The following is a 20,464-nucleotide window of genomic DNA, read 5'->3' on the forward strand; positions in this document are numbered from 1 at the left end:
ACAGCACCACTTCTGGTTTTCTGGTGGTTTATTGGAGATAAGAGTCTCACAGAGTTTTCCTGCCCAGGCTGGCTTTGAATTGTGATCCTCAGATCTCAGCCTCCTGAGTAGCTAGTATTACAGGCGTGAGCCACCGACGCCCGGCGACCCTACTTAGCTAGTTATTAAACTGTTTTATTTCATCAGACCATTACAGCAAGGATACAAAAATGCATATGCTTGTTTTTAGTTTCATTCATTTAACAAATATAGTATTTATTGAGTGTAGTACAAGGAAGGCACTGGGATATGGTAATGATTGAGAGAATATTCCTGCTTTTAGGGAACTTACATTGTGTGGGGGAGACAGTTAATAAGTCAATAAGGGGACTGGGAAGGTGGCTCAGGGGTAGAGTGCTTGCCTTGCATGCATGAGGCCCTGGGTTCGATTCCTCAGCACCACATAAGCAGAAAAAGCCAGAAGTAGTGCAGTGGCTCAAGTGGTAAAGTGCTAGCCTTGAACTGAAGAGCTGAGGGACAGTGCCCAAGCCCAGAGTTCAGGCCCCACAACTGACAAAAAAAAGGTCAATAAGTGTATATATACATATATATATATATGTATATAAAGTCAATAAGTTCATATATAAATACATATAGTGATAACTTTTATATACATTTTCTGTACTGATACTGAGGATTGAACTCAGGGCCTGGGCACTGTCCTTTAGCTTTTTTGCTCAAGAATAGTGCTCTACCACTTAGGCCATAATTCCACTTCTGGTTGTTTGTTTGTTTGCTGGCTGAAGATAAAAGTTTCACAAACTTTCCTGCCTGGGCAAGCTTTGAATCGCAATCCTCAGAGCTCAACATCTTGAGTAGCTAGGATTAATGGCATGAGCCACTAGCACCTGGATGATAACTTCTATTTTAAAAACAAATGTAAGGCACATTGAGGAGCAGCAAGAACTACATGGAGATAAGGACTATTTTCAGAAGGGACCATTAAGAGAAAATGTCAGTGATTTTGCATAAAAGCATGTTATATCAAATCTATCTGGGAAAGAAGTTGCAGGTAAAGGGGACAGCAACGGCTCTGAGACAGAGCCAATAACTCCCTCTAGAGTAATACAGGTACATTTATTGACATATCTCTGTTTGATGTGAACCTGTTAAATCTTTATTGTAATACATTGAATACAGTGGTATCACAAACTGGCAAAAGCTATGAAGTCTTTTTGGGCTGAGGCTGTAGCTCAGTTGCAATTCTCAGCATGGCAGAAGATATGTCTAACATTGACTAGGCTAGGTAAGACACCAATGAACCTTGCTGAGTGCGTAAAGATACCCAGACTGAGAGTACTTCAACTCAGGGGCTTCTTTTCTCCTCCAGGAACAAAGCTCAGGAGCAACTCAGTAAAATGGACCATGCACCACACTGAGTACTGATGGAAGGGCTCCCAAGTGACCTTGTGAAGGCTGGGGGAGAACCTCCCTCAAAGTGGTTTCTGAACTCTGTCCTTCTGCTCTAATTGCTGTGGACGTGCCAGGCAGCACTAAGGGTGGTTCTTGCTAATGCTGGGTAAAGGTCTCCTTATTTAGAGCCAGGACAAAGCAAAAATTCTCTGACCTGCAGTCTTAGCAAAGGTTATATTGCCTGAAAGAGGAAAAGCTTGGGGTGGCACATATTTATAGAAGATGAAAGGGAGCGGAAGACCAGAAGGTAAGAAATGTGCCTTTGCCAACTGATCAGTGACTGCTTCCCTGAACTTGGAACTCCTGTAACCAACCCTTACGAGGCCCTGCTCTTGACCTATAGATTCCTTTATCCTTGAGTCACACTAACTTCTGAAGGTGCTTTTTTTTTTATTATTATTAGTTATCTACAGTAGTTCTGGAATAGTCTACCTTTATGTTGCCACAGAGTAAATCCTTTGTTTCTTTCCTTTTGGTTTCCACAGAGTATAAATTTTGTGACATGTACATGAACAACAGCTTCTAAATTTAGTTCAATATAAAAGCAAAATGGGCGGGCTGGGAAAGTGGCTCAGTGGTAGAGTGCTTGCCTTGCATGCATGAGGCCCTAGGTTTGATTCCTCAGCACTGCATAAGCAGAAAAAGCCAGAAGTGGCACTGTGGCTCAAGGGGTAGAGTGCTAGCCTTGAGCACACACAGGCTCAGGGATAGAGCCCAGGCCCTGAGTTCAAGCCCCAGGAGCAGTGAAAGAAAGAAGCTGGGTGCCGGTGGCTCACGCCTGTAATCCTAGCTACTCAGGAGGCTGACATCTGAGGATCATGGTTCAAAGCCAGCCCAGGCAGGAAAGTCCATGAGACTCTTATCTCCAATAAACCACTAGAAAACTGGAAGTAACACTGTAGGTCAAGCAGTAGAGCGCTGGCCTTGAGCTGAAAAACTCAGGGACTCAAGCCCAGAGTTCAAGCCCCACGACTGACAACACACACACACACACACACACACACACACACACACACACACACACACACACACACACACACACACACACACACACACACACACACACACACACACACACACACACACAGAGAAAAAAAAGAAAGGAAGAAGGAAGGGAGGGAGGGAGTGGAGGAATGAGGAGGAGGGAAGGCAAGAAGGAAGGCTTCAATCCTTCCTTCCCTCCCTTTCTCCCTCCTGCCTATATCCACCCGTACTTCCCCCCCCTCCCCCCCCCCCCCCCCCCCGCCCCGTGCTCAGGGACTCAGGTATGTTAGAAAAGTGCTCTACACCCCTGCCATTTTTTTTTTTGTCAGCAGCTCAAGGCTAGTGCTCTACCACTGAGCTACAGCATCACTTTCGGTTTTCTGGTGGTTAATTGGGGATACAAGTCTCATGGAGTTTCCTGCCCTGACTGGCTTTGAACCGCAATCCTCAGATCTCAGCCCCCTGAAGTAGCTAGGATTACAGGCGTGAGCCATCAGCACCTGGCCATGTTATTTTTAAGGGGTAGAGCACAGGACACTGGTGGGTCATGTCTGTAATGCTAGCTACTCAGGAGGCTGCGATCTGATGATCATGGTTCAAAACGAGCCTGGGCAGGAAAGTCTGTGAGACTCATCTCCAATTAACCACCAGAAAACTTGGACGTGGTGCTGTGGCTCAAGTGGTAGAGCGCTCACCTTGAGCTGAAGGGCTCAGGGACAGTGCCCAGGCCCAGAGTTCAAGCCCCATGACCGACAAAAAAAAAAAAAAACAACCCAACAACAGCAAACAAAACAAAAACACCACCACAACAACAATTAAATGTCTACTATGTGCTCTGCTCTTGAGCACACTTTCAGTACTCCCCCATTAAAAACACCTGAATGCCTACTGTGTGACTTTTTTAAGTACCTGGAAAAGAATTCTGGACAAGTTGATATGATCCTTGGGTGCACAGAGCCATGGTGATAAATGCTGCATCTCAGAAAAAAGGATACCAGAGAATGCAATTCCACCCACCTGGGGAAACACCAGAGGCTTCCTTGTGTAAGTGACTTTTGAGCTGAATTTCAAAGACTGAAGTACATTTTAGCCTAGTTGGATGTGATGGCTCATGTCTGTTACCCCAGCTTTTTAGTAGGTATAGATCTGAGGCTAGTCCTGGACAAAAATTGTGAGTTCCTACCTGAAGAATAACTAAAAAAGAGCTGGGGGCATAGGTCAAGTAGCAGAGCACCTATCTTACAACCAAGAAAGAAAGGAAGGAAGGAAGGAAGGAAGAAAGAAAGAAAGGAAGGAAGGAAGGAAGGAAAGAGAGAGAGAAAGGAAGGAAGAGAAAGAAAGAAAGAAAGAAAAAGAAAGAAAGAAAGAAAGAAAGGAAGGAAGGAAGGAAGGAAGGAAGGAGGGAAGGAGAGAAAGGAGGGAAAGGAGAGAAAGGAGAGAGAGAAAGGGAGGGAGAGGCAGGCATGCAGGAAGGCAGGAAGGCAGGAAGGGAAGAAGGAAGAAAGGAAGGATTGATTTCAGCCTAATACAGCAGCTATGCTATGGTTAAATAAAAAGAGAAAACTGAATGTCCAATAAATTGAAAGTAAGCAGGGTTAGGAAACAGAAGTCAGGTTATGAGTACAATGAGTCTTGATCGATGTCATCCATTTCATCATTCTTCCCTATCATTCCCCATTCCTTCCCTATCCTCAAGTTTTATAGTTCCATTATTACATAATGTATATTGAACATAATGACTTTGTTCACCCTCCTTCCATTTGTGATTACACCTTTGTTGCTCTCCCCAATGTGTTTCAGCTTCCTAATATTCATTTTGTTGAATGTTTCTTTAGTTGATCAAAGGAACTGCACCATTGGATTTCTCCCCTAAGTACATCTTTTTTTTTTTTTTTTTGGTCGGTCGTGGGGCTTGAACTCTGGGCCTGGGCACTGTCCCTCAGCTCTTCAGCTCAAGGCGAGCGCTCTACCACTTGAGCTACAGCGCCACTTCCGGTTTTCTGGTGGTTTATTGGAGATAAGAGTCTCACGGTCTCTCCTGCCTGGGCTGGCTTTGAACCGCAATCCTCAGATCTCAGCCTCCTGAGTAGCTAGGATTACAGGTGTGAGCCCCCAGTGCCCGGCTAAGTACATCATTTTTATGTGTACATGTATATAACCCTGTTATATGCTATCATGTAAGTTTGTATTTTAGATCTAACTTCCATATATGAGAGAAAAATGTGCCATTTGTCTCTCTGAGCCTCACTTCATTAATTTTTCTCACAGTGTTTTAAAACTCTTTCTACAATCATTCCTATTTAGTTGATGAGATCTCTGTTTCAAAGCCAGTTACACAGAATTTGATTGTTATAGAGTATATACATCTCTTCATGTCTGTGAGAACACAGAAACATTTGCATAGCCTTTTGTATCTTTCTAGGATCACAGTTCTTCCCAGAGTTCATAAGCTTCTGATATATGCATTTCTATATTTTCACTTCTTGTCAAAGTTTACTGTGTCACTTTTTTTGTCTACCAAAGGACAATATCTCTTATCATTTTACTAGATGTATTCCTTATCCAATGATAAGAAAAGAGGAGAAGAGCCAAACATTCAAAAGTTATGGGGCTGGGATGTAGGATTGGTTCTTTTACAAACAAAGTAGTTTGCCTAGATAACAGCCTTGTAGCATGCACAATTGGAAATCATGCCTCAGGAAAATTACAAGTAACGAACCATGTTACCTCCAACATTTTTTTTGTGGTGGTGGTGGTGGGGAATGAGGGTCTTGAACTCAGAGCCTGGGCAGGGGTTCTTGAGCTTTTCTACTCAAAGTTAGTGCTCTACCACTTTAGCCACAGTGTTTCACTTTTTTTTTTTTTTTGGTTGGTCATGGGGCTTGAACTCTGGGCCTGGGTGCTGTCCCTGAGCTCTTCAGTTCAAGGCTAGCACTCTACCACTTGAGCCACAGCACCACTTCCAGTTTTCTGATAGTTAATTGGAGATAAGAGTCTCACGGATTTTCCTGCCCAGGCTGGCTTTGAATCTCTATCCTCAGATCTCAGCTTCCTGAGTAGCTAGGATTACCAGGCTTTCCACTTTTTTTTTTTTTTTTTAGATAATTGGAAATAAGAGTCTATGGATTCCCCTGCCTAGGCTGGCTTTGAACTGTGACCCTCAGATTTCAGACTTCTAAAGATTATAAGTGTGAGCTACCACACCCAGGTCAACACAGTTCTTTTTCACGTATCCTTTGATACAAGTTGAACCTCTATAATCTAAAATTCCAAATAATTCAAAACCCAAAAACTTTTTGATTGCCAACATTGATGCCCCAAGTAGAAACGTCCACACCTATCCTCATGTGACAAGTCACAGTCAAAGCACAGACATACAAAAACATATTGTAGAAAATAACCCCAGTATCTGTAAATAAACCCTGTGTATGAATTTCATGTTTAGGCTTGGGCCCCATCTTCCATGTATCTCCTTATGTATTTTCATATAATCCGAAGTCTGAAAACACTTGAAATCCACAACACTTCTGGTCCTAAGCATTTCAAAATAAAGTTTACCCAACCTGCACCTTGCCTGCTTATCTCCCAGACACTCTTTCTCCTTTTTTTTTTTTTTTCTTTTTGGTGCAGATTTCAAAGCTTGAACTCAGGACCTGGGTACTAAGGTTGATGTGCTGCCACTTGAGCTACAGCTCCACTTCTGGCTTTTTTGGTAGCTAAGTGGAGATAAGAGTCCAACATACTTTCCTGCCCTGCTCAGGGTCTCCTCCTTTAGACAGTCTTTTGTTTAACTCTCCAGTGGAAATCATAGTCTGTTGTTTATCTAACTTGTACCTTTAAAATTTACATGTCTAGCAGGTTTTGTGACTGTGGTGTCCTATGGACTTTACAAGTTAAAGTACAAGAGACCTTACTCCAAAGTAACAACCCTTATTTTCACTGTTCAGTAAACATTTGTGAAACATTTTCTAGTACCAGACTCTATGTGCGTCCACAGATAAAGAGATAAGCATCAGGCTTTACCCTTTGATGATTTAGTCCCCCGAGCAGAGACCACGAAGAGAAGATGACACAAAGTCACAGGTGCTGCTAAAGACACAGCTCCCCAATGCCAAGAAGCAGGAGCACAAGGAAAGACATTTAATTAGTGCTGGGAGGTCAAGGAAGGCTTTCTTAAGGATGTAATTGTGATGGGTGAAGAATATGGCAGAAAAGTAGTCAGACTCTGGTTGTTCACAGCTTTAATTCCAGCTACTCAGGAGGCTGGGATCTGAGGATTAGGTTTGAAACCAGTGGCACAGTAAATTCAAGAGACTCTTATTTCCAATTAACCATCAAAAGCTGGAAGTGAAGATGTGGTTCGAGTGGTAGAGCACTATGCTTGAGCAAGAAAGCTAAGCAAGAGTGGGCTGGAGGCCTTGAGTTGAAGCCCCAGTACCATCACAAAGAAAAAAGGTAGAGAAGATCAGGATTCTAGTCAAAGTAAAAAACAAAGGCACAGGAGCAGAGCAGAATTCCATATAAGACAGGTGAACTCGACGCTGTGGCTCAAGCAGTAGAGTACTCGCCTTGAGCTGAAGAGCTTAGGGACAGTGCCCAGGCCCAGAGTTCAAGCCCCACAACCAACTCAAAAAAAAAAAAAAAGAAAGAAAGAAAGAAAGAAAGGTGAACTCTAGGTAAGGCAGATTAATCTTGGGTAAGACAGATTAACTCTAGATAAGGCACATTAATTGATGAAAGAAACTGAACTACGGCTGATTCATTCAAGTTCAGTGTGGAATATCAGAGGTCATAACACGGACTTTCAATTAAACTACACCAACATTTCTGAAGACAATGACAACTCCACTCAAATAGTTATAAATAAATTTAAAATAGTTCTGACATCACCCTGAAGGAATTCTAACGTTCACATTGTTACAGAGGTTTACCAGGATGGATTCAAATTTTATGAATCACATTGTGTGTGTGTGTGTGTGTGTGTGTGTGTGTGTGTGTGTGTGTGTGTGTGTGTGTGTGTGTGTGTGTGTGTGTGTGTGTGTGTGTCTGTGTGTCTGTGAGTGTCTGTGTCTATGTCTGTGTCTGTGTGCTAGTCCTGGGGCTTGTACTCAAAGTCTGGGAACTGTCCCTAAGCTTTTTTGCTCAAGGCTTGTAGTCTACCATTTGAGCCATAGATCCACTTCTGACATGTTTTGTGTAGTTAATTGGAAATAAAAATCTCACAAACTTTTCTGTCCAGGCTGGCTTCGAACCACGATCCTTAGATCTCAGCCTCCTTAGTAGCTAGGATTACAGGTATGAGCCACTAGTGCCTGGCAGATGAATCTTATTTTTTAAAAAGACAAACTTTTCAGCATCATGATCAGACTATTGACTTAGTAATTTATAACATTCCATCATAAACACAAACTTTGAAGACTGATTGTACTTGCAAAAATCATTGTAGCTTCTACCACCATCAGAATTGCTTGCATCAATACCAAATCCAGCAAGCCATTTCCATAGCCACATCCACCATCATCATGGCTGCCTCTAAATTACTATGAACACCAATACTATTGTACACACCAACCACTTATACAACTCTTTGGCTAGAAGAAGTACAAGGGATCTCTTGCTTTCCTCACATCACAGCTGTACCCATTCACTTCTGAATGTAAGTCCTTTCCATGGAGTCTTGGCCATCAAACATAAAAGCAGGCAGGCCCTAGTGCTGATGCCTATAATCCTAACTATTCAGGAGGCTGAGATATGAGAGTCCAGGTTTTAATCCAGCCCAAGGGAGGAAAGTCAGTAAGACCCTTATCTCCAATTAATTATCAAAACCAGAAGTGGAGCTGGGGCTCAAGTGTCAGGAGCAGCATAGATCCACACACACTCTTATGGAACCAGTGACATGCTCATTCTCTGCCAAAAGAGGATACAAAGACCCTTAATCCATCTGTAGGTGACACTGATTCAACCATATTTCCAAATGATATTCTGTGACTTAAATCCTGAAATATAACATTAACTGTTTTTTTTGCCAGTCCTGGGCTTGAACTCAGGGCCTCAGCAGTGCCCTTGTGCTTTTTTTTGCTCAAGGATAGTGCTCTACGCTTGAGTCACAGCTCCACTCCCCTTTTTGGTGGTTAATTGGAGATAAGAATTTCATAGACTTTTCTGCCTGTGCACTTCAATTTGGGAAAATCCGATTTCAGCCTCCTGAGTAGTTAGGATTACAGGCACGAGGCACCAGTGCCTGGCTAAGATTAACTATTCTTAATAACTTTCATGTTAGCCACTAGGTAAATAAAAACATGAAACAGGAAAAAGTGTTCATGTATACATAAATGTGCACAAATGTATGTATATCAAAATAAGGAAGAAAGGATCTGGGCCTAATGGCAGGTGCCTACATTGCCACTCATTGGGAGGATGAGGGAGAAGTATCTTGAGATTAGGAATCCAGAGCTAGGCTGGACAACAGAGTAACACAATATTGAAAGTTGAATCGATTCTCCATGTGAAGAGACAAGGATAACATAGCACCCTGTACTGCAGAGCTAAACTTCAGCTATTTCATGAGCCAGAGAAGCTAAAAAGATCCAAGAGGAGCTGAAAGAGCTGAGGGCCTGGCTGCTGTCCAGCAACAGTGAGTTGAGCCAGCTGAGAGACCAGTACAGCACACATGGTACCAGCACCTGCTGTCCTCCCAGCTGCTTAATCTTGCAGGTATAAAAACCAACCAACAAAAAAGCAGTAACTATGAAATAGTACAAAAAAATGCCTAGTGATGATTTGTAAAGAAAACATAAAGGCAGAGAAACCAGTTACTCTATTAATAACTCAACTAAGTAACTGGCATTGGAAATAGAGAAGGGATGGACCCCCAGAAACATTGAGGACTTGGCCATCAAGTGAGTAGGGAAACTAAAAAATTGAAGATGAGTTATAGGTTTCCGGTTTGTACAGATGGAAGGTTTTGCCTTTCACTAACATAGAGAAAGAAGAACAAAAAGAAAACAAACATCTGGTGGGAGGATGTGTACTTAGTAGACAAAACTACGGTAGCTAACATTTGATGCGTTCTTTTGGTGTGCCAGCCACACTCACTGTTCTACATACTAATACCTCTTTCTTCTTAATTAAGAGCTATTTAGACACTACTTTGTAGACTGTAATTCAATGCAACACTGACACTAAGCACCTGGAAGTGCACACATAAGGTTCCCAGGTTTCAGAGCCCTCACCTCAGATACCAGCTGTATGAGCTCTGATCTTCATTAAGAGTCTGCTGAATAGCAGAGACACTCCTATTGCTCTGAGAATGCCTATGTAATGTAGCAGTACATGCCTGTCATCATAACTTCATGGGAAGTATAAATAGGTGGATCATAGTCCATGGGCACAGCAAGGCAGGAAATAAGACCCTATCTCAAAACAAAACAAAACAAAAAATAGCATAAATGGGCTAGAAGCATGACTCAGTTGGTAGAGTAACCACTTAACAAGCAGGAAGCCATGAGTTCAAAACCCAAGCACTGCTAAAAAGAGATTTAGACAGATACAGGGGCTCACTTCTGTAATCCTATCTATTCAAGAAGCAAGGAGCAGGAGGATCTTTGTTGCAAGCCAACTCAGGCAAAAAGTGTGCTGGATCTCATCTCAACCAATAAAATCCAGGTATGGTGGCATGCTACCACTATGCCCTTGTCATCCCAGTTACAGTGGGAAGCATAAAATAGAAGGATCATTGCCCAGGCCAGTTCTGGAAAAAAAAATTAGGCCCTATATCAAAAGTAATCTGAGCAAAAAGGGACAGAGGTCTTTGGCACCTGCCTGGAAAGCATGAAACCTACTACTGCATCCAGCTATTTAACAAGAAGGGGGATCACTAACTTCTCTGCTCAAGCTGGCCTGAAACTGTTGTCCTCCCTATCTCAAATAAACAAACAAATCTCAATTTGATAAGTTCATTGTAAATTCACTGTGATCAGATAAAATATCAAAATTTCCTGAAATATGTGTGTGTATTTAAAGACATTTTTTTTTGTCAGTCATGGGGCTTGAACTCTGGGCCTGGGTGCTGTCCCTCAGCTCTTCAGCTCAAGGTGAGTGCTCTACCACTTGAGCCACAGTGCCACTTCCTGTTTTCTGGTGGTTATTTGGAGATAAGAGTCTCATGGACTTTTCTGCCTGGGGTGGCTTTGAACTGAGCTCCTCAGATCTCAGCCTTCTGAGTAGCTAGGATTACAGGCGTGAGCCACCGGTGCCCGGCTTATATTTCAAAGTTTTAAGAGTCATATAACTGTAATTCCAACATTGGGTAAGGCTGACACAGGAAGATGACAAGTTCAAGGCTCCATAGTGAAACCCTATATCAAAATGATATGCCATTATCATATATAACATATCTAATAAATATGTTCTATAATGCTATATAAATGAATCTATATTAAATAAATCTATATTAAAATAAGCAAGGGTACTTGCAGGGGGAAGTGGAGAGAGGTAGACAAATGAAGGGGGAGTAGTTTGAAGAGGGGTGAAAATATTGAAGGGGGTGACACAGAGCAAGATGCATTGTATATATACACTGTTTTGTTAGATGGTAAAAATAGTTCAGTAATATCTTACAAAATTCGAAAAGTAGAGAGAAGGGGTGGGTTGGGAGGGTTGGGTAAGAATGTTGAAAGGAGTGACATTGATCAAGACATATTGTATTCATAAACTGCTTTGTTGAATGGCAACTCCTTTGTACAACTACTTAAAGATAATAAAAATATAAAAAAATTAGAAATATGTTGATATTGCCTATATATAGATATATATATATATAATAAAGATATTGGGCTGATGTGGTGGCACATGCTTGTAATACCAGCAATGAGAAGGCTGAACAAGGAAGGAGGATTAAAGAGTTAGAAGCTAGCCTAGAACCTAGCTCAAGAAACAAAACCAGGTCTAGGGGATGTGGCTTAGTGGCAGAGTGCATGTCTTGCATATACCATGTTCTAGGTGCAATGCCTAATACACACACTTCAAATAAATATATGAGTCATAGAAATCAAGACAGAAGCCCTTAAGGGTACGAGGCCACCACAGGTCAATCGTTTAACTTCAGCAATTGCTTGATGTGTGTTGCGAGGTGGGTATGTCCTATATTTATAGCTCTCAGCTTTGATCCCATTCCCAAGAGGAAATCTTTGTCTTTGTTCAACTCATTTCTGAACTAATAGAGGCAAGTTATCAGAAAGTTGGCACAAAAGGGTTTAGATAAAGTTTTCTTAGATAGACTCTCCAGCTCTTATCTAGGCACAAGTGAGTCAGCATCTGTTGTGTTCAGTATGTTCAGGCTGAGCTGTAAATGCCAAGTGGTACTAAAGACAACTGATGGATGCAAGTTAGTATGAATTGAATACTGAAGTGGACACTCAAGTATCTATAATCAGACCCGTTTCCTTCCTTTTTTCTTTCCTTCTTGAATTCTTCCTGTCAGTTGTGGAGCTTGACCTCAGGATCTAGGTACTGTCCTCGTAGTGCTCTACCATTTGAGCCACAGTGACATTTTCAGTTTTCTGGTAGTTAATTGGAGAGAAGAGTCTCATGGCCTTTTCTGCCTGGGCTGGCTTTGAACCATGATACTCATATCCCAGCCTCCTGAGTAGTTAGGATTACAGGTGTGAGCCACTGACACCCAGCTGTTCCTTCTTTCAATACTATGATAAACTCAGAGCCTCACACATAGCAGGCAAGTTCTCTATTACTGAGATACATCACAGCACTTTGTTATATTTTATGACAGGGTATCACTAAATTGTCGAAGCTGCTCTGGAAATCTCTTTAGTCTCCAAAACAGCAAGGATTGTGAGTGTGAGTGATACCATTGGGCAATATAAGCTTCTTTTTGAAACTGGGGTGAGTGTGTGACGGTTGGGTATATATTTTGTGTGTGGGGGTATATATTTTGTGTGTGTGTGTGATTTTTGTGTGTGTGCAAGTCCTGGGGCTTGAACTCAAGGCCTGGGTGCTATCCCTAAGTTTTTGCTCAAGTCTAATACTCTACCACTTGAGCCACAGCTCCACTGCAGCTTTTTGGTGGTCAACTGGAGATAAGAATCTCATAGACATTGAATGGAAGACCTTAGATCTCAGCTTCCTGAGTAGCCAGGATTACAGGCCTGAGCCACTGGTACTGCTATGTTTTTATTTGAAAAAAAAATAAATAAATAAAAAAGCTTCCTAGCTACTCAGGAGGCTGAGATCTGAGGATCACTGTTCAAATCTAGCCTGGGCAGGAAAGTCTATGAGACTCATCTCCAATTAACCACCAGAAAATTTGAAGTGGCCCTGTGGCTCAAAGTGGTAAAGGTCTAGTCTTGAGTGAAAAAGTTCAGGGACAGTACCCAGGCCCTGAGTTCAAGTCCCACGACTGACAAAAAAACAATAGTAGGGGTTGGAGGCATGGTTCAGTTGGTAGAGTGCTAGACAATGAGGGAAAGAAGTGAGTTCTGAGTTTGATCCTGGCCTCAGACCTATACAAAAGAAAAAGAAATAGAAAAGAAATAGCTTCCATGAGTAACCTACATGAGTGATTCTTTATGTTTAAAATAATAGAAGCACTGAGTTTAAAACAACAACAACCAGGAAGCAAAGTTGGACAAAGAAAAAATAAACCTAATTATGAATCAAGTTTATATATTGCTAGACATTCCCCAAAACTCCATTGTAAACCCTCCTGATACCCCTAGCAGGACTTCACAGGAGCCAAAGAAGCTCTTCCCCATCCCTTGTTAATTCTCAGAACACAGCAGCAGTACAGTTATTTCCTGTCATGTTTAAGAAGATCAAAAAACAATTTACAAAATGAACAATTGTATAGTCTTAAACATTTCACATAAACATACAGCAGTGGTGCTGTAGCTCCAGTGATAAAGCCTAGCTTTGAGCACAAAGAAGCTCAGGGATAGCACCCAGGCCTCAAGATCAAGCCCAGGACAAGCAAAACACAAAAAACAAAACAAAGCAACAAAAAATACTACTAAAACACAGTGCATATGCTGGTAAGGAGAATTTGTTTCTCCACATGATTACTGTACCCAGAGTATTGGTGGAAGTACATGTTCTGTCTGTGAGAAACAAGCAAAAAGGGGGAAATCATGTTGACATTGTAAACAACCTTACTGGTAGAAACGCAACATATTACCTGATAGAACCTTCCTAATCACTGGAACTCACCCACAGTTAAAACACTGCCAACAGCCTTTACTCAGGCTCCTTAAGGTTTGTGAATCTGAGACTGACTAGACCCACCCAGCTCCAGGGCAAAGGCTAATAGAGTTATAGCCACTTCACAAGGAATTTTGGTTTCTTATTTATTTTGTCAATTTGTCAATGTTTACCTACTGATACCTACAGACAAAAGCTTATGACATCAGACCCTGTGACCATCTTCAGGACATTTAGATGGGTTTAGGGAACAAGAGGGAGGAATGGAGCATGAGGTATGAGGAGGAACATGGAGAGCAACTGTGATTGTGTGTGGTATTGAGAAGCTGAGTAAACGCACAGTGAGTGAAACACAGTGGTTTGCCCTGAATGCCTTTAAAAAGACAGTCCATTCAGGCTGTAGACTGTGTGCATAAAAACAGTCACAATGCCTCTGGGACCAGATAAGCAGAGCACACCAATAACACAGTGCTCCGGAAGGAAAGCTCCAAAGATGAGAAGTTCTTCAAGCCATTCCTTTTCCCTTTCTCACTGAGATGATGGCCAGGAAGGAGTTTTGCTCATTTATGTCCACCTGACAGCTGTGATTGACTTGACAGAATCTGTATCAACCTAAGTTAAAATGCCGGAAGTGGTCGTAAAGACACTCACTTCCTGATGCTATAGCAAAAAGTGGTAGAGCACTAGCCTTGAGTGTAAAAGCTCAAGAGACAGCCCATAAGCATTGAGTTCAAACCCCTTGACCAACAAAAAAAGACACCTACTTTCTCTACTTCAGAGTGCCACCTTCTGGCACCAGAGAGGTACTTCAGTCCCATCTTGCTGAGAGGAAGAATTTTGCAACCAGTGACTACTTACCTGCTTGGGGTTTGGTTAGAAGGACTGGCAAAGATAAGGTCTATATCCAAGTTCTTTGGGGCACAAAGAAAAGAGGTATAGTACATAGAATGTAAGTTGGTGATACATGTCTATAATCCCAAGTACTACCAGGTGGAGACCATAGGATTCCAGTTTGAAACCAGCTGGCAAAGGTTTGAGAAACTCAAAAGATTAGCCTGGTGCTGAGATTTGAGTATCTCAGTTCAAAGCCAGTATTGGCAGACAAATTTGTGAGACTTTTATCTCCTAATTAACCAGGAAAAAAAGGAAGTGTTGATGTGGCTCAAGAGGTAGAGTACCACTGTTGAGTGAAAAAACAAAGCAAAAACATGAGGTCCTGAACTCAAGCCCCATTACTAGCACCAAAAAAAGAAAAGACAGCCAGGCTCTGGTAGCACACACCTGCAATCCTTGCTACTCAGGAGGTTGAGATCTAAGAATCATGGCTCAAAGGAAGCCTAGGCGATAAAGTCCGTAAGACTCTTGTCTCCAATTCATGACCAGAAAACCAGAGTGATTCTGTGGCTCAAAATGAGAGCACTGGCCTTGAGCAAAAAGAGCTCAAGGATGGCGCCCAGGCCCTGAGTTCAAGCCCCACAGCTGACAGAAGAAGAAAGAAGAAAGAAGGAAGAAGAGGAGGAAGAGGAAGAGGAGGAGGAGGAGGAAGAGGGAAAGTAATGGAAAGGGAAAAAGGAAAGAAAAGGGAAACATTCTTGTCAGAGGTAGCTTTTGGGAATAAAGAATACGATGGCTCTCTCTTTTTTTTTTCCTTTTTGAGTCTTCTCTTCCAAACCCCGTCTCCCCAAAACCTGAGTTTGTAAAAGCTATCAAGTTTTGCTGTATCAGCATCCCTTTGGAGGAGCAGTATGTTTATGTGACATGTTTAAGAATACACAATTGCACATTTTGTAAATTGGTTTTGCTGGAGGAGAAATATAAGGAAAGCTCTGGAGCAACATATACTTAATCTGAAGCTCTCCAACCCTGTTCGTTGGAGCAGCACAATTATTTCATGTCACAATTAAGAACAAGGGAAAGGTTTACTAAAAAATTAGTATTGTAATGACAGCAGCAAAAGTTAGCTTTTTGAAGATTCTATCTAAACTGTTTTCAGGTTAGAAGTTAGGAAGCAGAAAACACACACACACACACACACACACACACACACACACACACACACACACACACACACACACACACACACACACACACACACACACACACACACACACACACACACACACACACACACACACTTTCCCATTCAGAAGTACAGTCCTAAAAGCAAGTATGAGCTATTGCACATATTTAGCTTTTTGAAGATTCTATCTAAACTGTTTTCAGGTTAGAAGTTAGGAAGCAGAAAACACACACACACACACACACACACACACACACACACACACACACATTTTCCCATTCAGAAGTACAGTCCTAAAAACAAGTATGAGCTATTGCACATATTTTGTGCAACATTGTATTTGTGCAACAGCACATACTTGTGGCTTTGTTCACATAGCAAACTACAGAAACACACTGGGTCTAATGGCTCCACAAGGAAGACAGAGTGATCTAGTGTTTATCTGTTACAGCCATTGTTACCATCTTCTGTTGGCAGAGCTTTAGAGATGCTTACTACATGAACACAGCCCAGGAAAGACATGCCCAGTGCAATCAAACACAGCCAACCATAGAAGCAAAGCATGGTCATCAGTTACCTGGGTCTGGGAAGAGCCCTCTCACCCACCAAGATGGTTCCACCACTGCTCACTCTGTGTGTGTGCTGGGGTAGGGGGGTACCTGTACGCCGGTGCTGGGGCTTGAACTCAGGCCTGGTGCTGTGTCTGAACTTTTTCACTCAATGCTAGTATTCTACCACTTAAGCCACTGTTCCACTTAAAGCTTTTTGGTAGTTAACTGAAGACTTTGCCACCAGGCTGGCTTTGAACCATAATCCTTAGATCTCACCCTACTGAGTAGCTAGGATTACAAGTGTGCACCACCAGTGTCCAATCTCACACACATACACGATGCCTTAAATATCCAGCTCTATCCATCTGCTTCCACCAGCAAGGGTTGCCTAAGTCAGGCTCTCACCACCATCCGGTTCAAACAATCTGATAGGCTTCTCCCTCAACAAAGTCTTCACATGCTATTTTCAATACTGAGTTCTCTGTGTCCCTACCATTTTGTTTGTGGATGGTTTCTTTTCTCCAACTGGGAAATGCCTGATGACCTCTTTTCTTCAGCTGCCCAATTTCCATCATAAGGAATGGGGAGAATGTCTGACATCTCATGAGACTGCTCTCAAACCACAAGAAGTTCCCATTTTGGCACTGAACAGTAGTAACTAACTTTGGAATTGGCCCCCCAACTCCCAAACTGGGATTTCAACAATGTCATTATCTCAGAATGAGAGGACAACTCCATACCTTCAGAGCAATTCCCATGAAGGAAGGATTCCTCTAACTTGTAAACCGACTTAAAAAATAGTTCCTATCCAGGGAATAGTGTTACTTGGGTTTTCCATGTCATAAGATTTAGTATCATCTGTGTATGCCTGGTGATTATTGGGACAGGAAAGAGAAAAGCTATGCCAATGACATACTTTTTCAATATTTATAAGGGTGATTTTCCCAACAGATTCCTAACCTGTGGCAGACACTGGCAAGGGGACTTGGTGAGTGCCCTAGACATCACGCATCAGGTTCTGGCTAGACATTGGTGACTCATGACTATAATTCTGGCTACTCAGGAGGCTAGGATCTGAGGATCTCAGTTCAAAGTCAGCCTGGCAGGAAAGTCTGTGAGATGCTTATCTCCAATTAAACACCAAAAATCAGGAAGTGAAGCTGTGGCTCAAGTGGAAGAGCTAGCCTTAAGCACAAAAGCTAGGAATAGTGCCCAGGACTGAGTTCAAGCCCTAGTTCAAGCCCTACACAAAAAAGGGGGGTAGGGTTTTTTTTTTTTTTGGTCGGTCATGGGGCTTGAACTCTGGGCCTGGGTGCTGTCTCTCAGCTCTTCAGCTCAAGGGGAGTGCTCTACCACTTGAGCCACAGCGTCACTTTCAGCTTTTTCTGCTTATGTAGTGATGAGGAATCGAACCCAGAGCCTCATTCATACAAGGCAAGCGCTCTACCACTGAGCCACCTTCCCAGCCCCCACAAAACTCTTTATCTTGAATTAATTAGCAAAAAAGCCTGAACTGGAAGCATGGCTCAAAAGGCAGAAAACCAGCTGTGAGCGGGAAAAGCAGTGAGAGCAATGACCACTGAGGTTAAGGGCTGCAGAGCAGGGAAGGCTGAAATGACCTGGGGGACTGTGCTCTGACTTCTCCCATCAAAAAGTTCAGGCCTCCTCTGCTACCACCTTGGCTCAAAGAGAGGCCTGGGAATTCACATTATCTTATTATTTTTTTTTATTTTACAAAGTCTTACTGTATAGCCCAGACCAGTCTTCAACTTGTAACCCTCTTGCCTTAAACTCCAGGGTGCTGGGATTACAGGCCTATGCTGCCATAGCCTTTAATCTTTTGTTTTCTTTACTAAATTTATTATAACCAACAAGGTGCAAACACTGCTTTCATGTTCCTTAGAACTGTGTACCAAATTAAGTTTATTTACAATTCCTTTAACAGTGTTCAAAAGCAGTATCCAATTCTTTGGTCAGCTCCTCTGAGTTTTCCTAGATGTGCTCAGAGAGCCAGGTAGAGTGGTGCATTCCTGTAATCTCAACTGATAGAACCAAGCAGAAGGATCCTGAGTTCAAAGCCAAGGTGGGGTACTTAGTGAGACCCTGTCTCAAAAAAAAAAAATAAAAGAGTCAAGTATTGTGGTGTACATCTGCAATCCTATCTATTCCACAGGCAGATAGGAGGACCAAGGTCTCAGCCTTTTAGGCATATACCACTCTATCTGTTAGAGGGGCAGTTTTGAAAGCATTCTTTGGTTACATACTGCATACAGAATTAATTAGAAAAAGGACAATACAAATGCCAAAGAAAACAGTAAGGCAGCTATTTCAGTAGTCTAGATCAGAGCCTGGTAGCTTAGACAAAGGTAGAAGCAGTTAAGACAGATGGAAAATGGCTGGTTGAAGAACATCAGCCCAATGAGATGGCATGCAGAAGCAATAAAGTAGTACTTTGATGAATGAATGAATTTCTGTGTTGTCTTTTCTTTTTTTTTTTTTTTTTGGGGTCTGGTTGTGGGGCCTGACCTCTGGGCATGGGCACTGTCCCTCAGCTTTTCAGCTCAAGGCTAGCGCTCTACCACTTGAGCCACAGCGCCACTTCCGGCTTTTTTTCTTTTTGCTTATGTGGTGCTGGGGAACCGAACCCAGGGCCTCATGCATGCAAGGCAAGCGCTCTACCACTGAGCCACCTTCCCAGCCCCTGTGTTGTCTTTTCTTGTTTGCTTGTTTTTTTGTTTTTTCTTGTGTCCATTATGGGGCTTGAACTTAGGGCCTGGGCACTGTCCTGAGCTTCTTTCTTGCTCAAGGCTAACACTATACCACTTGGGTATAGCTCCACTTCTGTCTTATTTTTTGGTGCTTAATTGGAGAGTCTCATAGACTTTCCTGTCCTGGCTGGCTTCCAAATGTGATTCTCAGATGTTCTTTTTGTGTGTGTGTCAGTCATGGGGCTTGAACTCAGGGCCTGGGTGCTGTCCCTGAGCTCTTTGCTCAAGGCTAGCACTCCACCACTTTGAACTACAACTCCAATTCTGATTTTTGAGTGGTTAATTGGAGAAAAGTCTCATGGAGAGTTTTCTACTTGGGCTGGTTTTGAACTGTGATCCTCAGATCAGATCTCAGCTTCATCAGTACCTAGAATTACAGGCATCAGCCACTGGCACTCTGCCATAAATTTTTTTTGTCGGTAGTGGGATTTGCCAACTCTGGGCCTGGGTGCTGTCCTTCAGCTCTTCAGCTCAAGACTAGCACTCTACCACTTGAGCCACAGTGCCACTTCTGGTTTTCTGGTGGTTTAATGGAGATAAGAGTCTAATGGACTTTCCCGCCCAGGCTGGCTTTTTTGTTGTTAATTGTCAAGGTGATGTATAGAGGGGTTACAGTTACATAAGGTAATAAGTGCACTTCTTGTCAAACTTGTTACCCCTTCCCTCATTTTCCCCCTATTCTCCCTCCCTGACCCCTTCGGACTGGCTTTGAACCGCGATCCTCACATCTCAGCCTCCAGAGTAGCTAGGATTACTGGCGCCCGGCTAGAATCCTTAAAAGGTATGTATTACTCTAAAGAGACATAAACAGGGCTATTTTTTAGTGACATATCTACGGTCATACACTAAAGGAAATGCCAGTGCTAAGATCAGCATCCAGATCCTGTGATTTCAAATGGGATGGTCTTTCTATCCTCCTCCATAGAAGTAAAATATTTGTACGTACGACTCTCGGAGGCATCCAGATGCCACTTTCAGAAATCCTTTCAGTGTTTAGTTTAAAAAAATTACTGGGCACCGATAATGTGCCACGTCTGGAACCCAGTGTTAAGTGTACAGCAATGAGCTGAGAAGTGTCTGCCTTCAGTCTAGTTCACAATCAAAGGACACACAACTTTGAACAAGTGATTACACACACACACACACGGGGGGGGGCTATTACAGGGGGAAAGTGTGACCTCTTTGTGAAGTGCACTAGTTCTGAGAGGGTGACCCCAAGTCTTCCACATAAATACTACCATCTGAGCTCAAGCCTGGACTTCAGTCATGAAAAACATGTCCTCCACACCTCGCCTAACCGAGTTCAGAGGACGAAGGGAGGGGTTAAGAAGGAAAGAAAAGAAAAACAAGAAAGAGAGCGCGTCCAGTCCTGAGAGCACCCGGGGCTGTTCCCAACCTTTGCCGCCGCCGGCCTGACGGTCCCGGGCCTCGCAGGCCGCCGCGGCTAGAGGGCGCCGCGCGGTCCTCCCGCCTTCCAG

General features: G+C 42.7%; 1 protein-coding gene across 1 annotated transcript in view; it reads right to left on the reverse strand.

The window, feature by feature from the left end:
- Slc11a2 (solute carrier family 11 member 2) overlaps positions 1-20,459 on the reverse strand; it is a 120,505-nt gene extending 100,046 nt beyond the window's left edge. Inside the window, exon 1 of the mRNA XM_070041097.1 lies at positions 20,383-20,459. The gene's annotated coding sequence lies outside the window, so the exon portion shown is untranslated. The remainder of the gene's footprint in view (positions 1-20,382) is intronic.
- Between the last annotated feature and the right edge of the window lie 5 nt (positions 20,460-20,464).

Source organism: Dipodomys merriami, unplaced genomic scaffold (genome assembly GCF_024711535.1).
Source record: "Dipodomys merriami isolate MVZ:Mamm:240054 unplaced genomic scaffold, mDipMer1.0.p SCAF_10, whole genome shotgun sequence".
NCBI classification, from domain to species: Eukaryota; Metazoa; Chordata; class Mammalia; order Rodentia; family Heteromyidae; genus Dipodomys; species Dipodomys merriami.